Source organism: Pyxicephalus adspersus, chromosome 4 (assembly GCF_032062135.1).
Source record: "Pyxicephalus adspersus chromosome 4, UCB_Pads_2.0, whole genome shotgun sequence".
Lineage (NCBI taxonomy): Eukaryota > Metazoa > Chordata > Amphibia > Anura > Pyxicephalidae > Pyxicephalus > Pyxicephalus adspersus.
Window position 1 is genome coordinate 116,489,253 of NC_092861.1, and position 5,442 is coordinate 116,494,694.

The following is a 5,442-nucleotide window of genomic DNA, read 5'->3' on the forward strand; positions in this document are numbered from 1 at the left end:
AAAAAAAAACAGACAAACATCATTTTTACCTTGCATAAAAAAGTTGTCTACCCCCATATGTAAAGTGAAATTTCTGAGTTTAGGTGTGCTTTAAGAATGATAAATAAGGTGATATGGGCTATGTCCAGATTAGAAATGGTTGACATTGGACCAAATACCGATTTATTTAGTCGAATACGACTGTTCATTATTCTATGTTTGACAGGCCGCAGTAGGGGCAGCCTTGATTCAACTTTTTTTTTTAGATGCTCAATGCTTCCCGTGCCATCTCCATAGATTTGGATTAGAACAAAAGCCTAAAATGTGCCTGTGCAGGTGCTTATCTGCTTTCATGCCTTTATTTTTGGGGAAAAAACAGTGTGGAGGTCCCCCTAAATATTGACACCAGACCCATATAATAGGTTGGGGTCATTCCTAGATGGGGTAGTGAGTTTGTGTGTTCACTCCCCCATCCATAAAATGTCCTCTGTAATCTGAATTGCCAAAACAGCATGAAGCCCCTTTCGCTTTTCTCAAATACCCAACCCCTACCTGCCCCCAATAATGGAAAACACCATGATTGGGAGAGAAGGTCTCAGGCCCACAACATAACCCCTTAGCTGGCTGGTTGAGGGATGACCCCAGATATCCATCCCTCAACCTGGGGAATGGGTACAAAGTGTCCCTTACCCTCTCCCAAAAAGGCTAAAGCAAAATTAACTAGAATTAACAATTGGCCACACAAAAAACTTTTTTTTTTAACTATTTTTGTAACAGGATCTGGTGATTTTTGAATAGCATCCTATAACATTCCACCCAGTGTCAGCTGCTCCTTCTGCACCTATGACAGGAATTCTCTAGTTAAGCTTTAGTTAATCCAGCAAAGGGAACTGTCCTCAGCTGCCCTCTTGTGTGATTGGCTGAAATAATGTAAACATTGATAATGATGTTTTCAGCTGTCCCCAGCTGCCCTGGATGAATACAATGACAGGAGCTCGGTCCAGGTGACAAATCTACAGTGGGAAGGATCATCAGGGAATGCTGGAAAACGCTGGAAGGATCATCAGGGAATCTTCTATTTAGACATCACTGGACTGGAAAAAAAAAAAACATTTTGTTTTACAAGTGTGTGGTGATGTTATTTTTAGGGTTTTCTTTTTGTTTAATACTTTTATTTACATTTTTTGGAGAGGACTCCCCTTCCGTCTGACTGAATTGGAGACCCAGATCCTCCTGGGATACTTCCATCATATATCCTAGGAGGCTGTGGGCTGCTCCTTGTGCGCATACCTGAAGCTGGGCATGCATCGTCAATGGGGCTTTCTTATAATGTAAAAAAAAGTGCTTGACCTCACACATGCGCAGTGATCTCACACATGGGCACTTTTTTTTTTTAATTTTCAGGAAGACGTCACCTGATTTCATGGCTTTGCAGGTTCGGGTGATGTGGGAAGAACACGGAAGGAAGAAGATGGTGGAGCTGGACGATACAGAGTTCGACTTTAATGTTTATACGTTTTGTGAATTTTTTTTTATTTTACGTTTCCATCAGGTTCCTGAAAATAATTTTGTGACGAGGCATTGTGCATTTTGTGGTCCTCAGTGACTACATTTCCTGTCCATGGATTTCTAAGCGTAGTCACCAAGATGTTTCCCTCCCACATCTTACAACTGGAACAAGGTCAGGTTGGCACAGCAAGTCCTGGCACATTACACAGTTCGCTGTGCAACTGCCCTCCCACTGGGGCTGCCACTCTCTATATTAGTGTAATGCAACCTTTTTAACACTGGGGGAGCCCTTGAAATAACTTTCAAGTCTTCAGGGAACCCCGGCTATAGTTACTACAGGTAATCCTTGCTTTAGGATTGCCCACACTTATGACCAGGTTCCCTGATGACTTGGACAGTGTACATCCATGCGGTGTCTCCTCTTTGATCTTCGGAGCTCGCTCTGTCTTCCTCCTTTGTGATCCTCTGTCATTCCTGGTCTGAAGACCAAGTCTACCCTATGCTCCTCGCTTAACTACAAATTAGGAGTTTCACTGGGAGAAAAATTTTTGGTAACATCTAAATTTTGGGCAGTCCCCAGAACAGGAAAGAGAAGCAAAATGATCCAATGGGTACACTTGTTTCAGTGACAACTGTCCGGAAAGACATTTCCTCCACCTATTTTTGTGTCTTTAGGTCAGGAATTGAAGATAAATCCCCCCAATGGGACAAACAGAGGGTTCTGGTAAACCAAAATTAAAAATGTTTGGCTTACGATATCATTTTCTTTATTATTGTAGCAGTGTTGTAAGATTCCAATGTGAGGGCTGGAAACCTTCGAGAATACAGTGTAGCCCTGGGGCTTAATGATGATATTGTCCAATGTAAGGTGATGAAGGTCTGGACCTCAGATGATAGCTTTCGCTGGGATCCGAAACTGTTCACAAATCGCTGAATTGTAGAAGTCATTAACTGAGCACATTGTGTCCCACAGACCAGATCAGAGCTGACAGTATCCTGGAGTCATTGTCATGGGTGCTTTTCAGCCATGTAATTGCTGTGCTGGCAGTGTATAATATCGGAATCACCAATATTAAGCTCCGTTCTGTATCTGTAATCCAATGATTGGGGGGTCAGAGTGATTTTAATGGTATATAGTTTAGTTTGTAGTATTTATGAATATTGTATATCATTCAGGTCTTTATAATCCACACAAGGGGTTTGAGGTGTAGTTTTTGGCTTGGCGTTATTGTTAGCTCAGTGCTTCTGGTCCCACGTGCTGTCTATTGCATTCCTGATACTCTTAATAATGATCTCCCTTTAGTACGGCATCTAATCCTATTCATAACATAGCAGAGAGTGTATAGGATGGAAGCATTGAGCAAGCAAGCTATAATTTCTCCTTAAAGATATCATGGTAAGTACCTTTCTCCCACTGTCTTAGTTTTCTTGAGTTCTTCTTTAAACAGGGGTGCTAAAATAAAAAAAAATACTGCAGTGCCCTTTGCATTTCCTTCTCTTTAAATAACTGCTGGGCCTTACTTATTATACTTACTTATATTAGTCTAGCCCTCTTTTAATATAGCAAGGTGCTTTTAAGGTTTATAGATCGATCTTAGTGCATTCTGGACAGTTCTAGAATCTGTTCCCCTGGGGAGTGATGACTATCTTCTGTCCCACGAGAGAAACCCAGACTTATTGAGTAGCAGCCTGACCTGGTTCATCACTTTGCAATTATATTTCTTGGCACCATTTTAGGCGGGCCTCTGCCTAAAAAAGGGAGAACTATGCTAAGGGGGGAGAGGGTCTCACTATGGAAGGGAGTCAGGATAGAACAGCCATGCCACCCCTCGGGCCTGCAGACTGGGCCACTGAGGAGACGAGTTGGATTCTTGGAAGTGGCTAAGGATTTGGCTTTGGCATAATGAAGCTAATGGATGGGAGGACACTAAAGAGCGGTACTTAGAAAAAGATCCAATCGGTGCTGAATGTGGGACTGCTATTCATAGGGAAACCCACTCTAAAGGAGGAATGTGTCTCTGATACTTTATTATGGATTTAAGGATGTTAAAGGTCAGATGGCAGGGCTGACGGGATGGAATGCTATTCTAACATTAAGCTACCCCAACCATCTCTCCATGTGTATTGAGTTACAATAAATCCCTAAAAACAGATTTACAATCCTATGTGAGTTTCTACATGAGAATAAACTAGCCCCTCCTATGGCGGATGAGGACTACATACATACAGATTATTTTGGGGACTGGTATCAGTTATACCTTTATATGCTGAGGATTTAACATTACTCATAGCACTATATTATCCACTCCTGAAACCTTATTTCCAAAGGCCACTTTTTACTCCCCCCCGACCCCCCCATGGCCTTATCTCGTTTTCCAGAGCTCCCCCTTAAAGGAAACCTGTCAGAAACAATAAAAACCTGCAACTGTTGAAAATGCCAGTTGCCCAGCTATCATGTCCATCTTGCTTCCATATGTGGCTCACATAAAGATATCTGCCTTCACTTAGAGTTTCCTGATCTGCTTACATGTTCTAGGTCAGGAAGTCAAAAAGTTTTCAAACATGGTCTATGTTACACATGAGAAAGAAGTTCATACTGGCAGCTCCATATTTCTAGTGGGGCATGTTTATTTTAAAGGCTGCTGAGATGAATTTAGTTTTATAGTGAATCTATTGTTCTCAATCAGTTGGACCTGACCCATAGATGAAGGGGACATAAAGCACAATCATGTGCAGTACTCAGCAGGAAGCAAGGCCAGGATGCATACATAATAAATAGAATGATGCACACCAATATCTTTTTTAACCATTGAGCTCTCATATTTCTTACTGTAAATTAATCGTACTGAACATTTCATCTATTGCATTTAGCCACCGTGTCTTGTTACACCCAGGCAAGTGTGGTGTTAAAAACCTTGTGATCATTCTGGGAAGTATCTAGGAGAGGATGTTGCTGTACAGACTGAACTGTCTTCTTCCAAGATTTGGAATTAAATAAGTCTTCCAGTTTGACACCGAAATGACAATGACACCCACTCCTGTACATAGGCAGTGTATAATACTGAATGTGCAATATAGAATAAATGTGGAATTTCAGCCACAGGCATTTTTGTTTTATTTTTTCTTTATATTGTTGCATTCTTCCTGTTGGGAAGATAACCTCGTACTTCCTTGATGGGGCATAACTAGAAGTTAGCGCCAACCATAGGAAAATTTTGAATGATTTGCTAGGATTGGGAAAGATCAAAACACCATACCTCTTGCATAGTTCCTTGGAATTGGTATACATTGCTTTTAATTAACGAAATGAAGATTTGCATTTTAGCCTTCTCTTAAAAGTTTTACATTTTTCAGTAAGTTTGACAAAATTATTTTTTCAACATGCATGCACAGCTGGGTTATTCACAAACCAACCTTGTTAGGAGCCTAGGGCTCAGTGAATGGGGGACAAGCTATATCTTTTATTTTTCTGTAGTAAACAGTAGCATCTATGTGTATACGTAATTCCTTATCAACATCAGTTACAGAGGGGAGGGGGTCAATATTCCTAAATCCATCTCTGATGGCATGTGGAGCACTACAGTGCAGGTTATATTTCAGATGTAAATCCAACTTGTTTTAGCTGTTTAGTTTATTAGTGACCCACCATGAGCATAAAATGCCAAACATTCTCAGTTGGACTAAGGTTTGGGATTGGACTGAACCATTCATTATTATTATTTTTATTATTAATAGGCATCACCTCCTATTGTGTGATACTTCCCCCATCTCCTAGATTGTAAGCTCTTCGGGGCAGGATCCTCTCTCTCCTGTGTCACTGTCTGTATCTGTCTGTCATTTAAAACCCCTATTTAATTTACAGCGCTGCACAATATGTCGGCACTATATAAATCCTGTTTAATATTAACAAATAATAAACCAACCATTCCACTGTTGCTTGGTTGTATGCCTGGG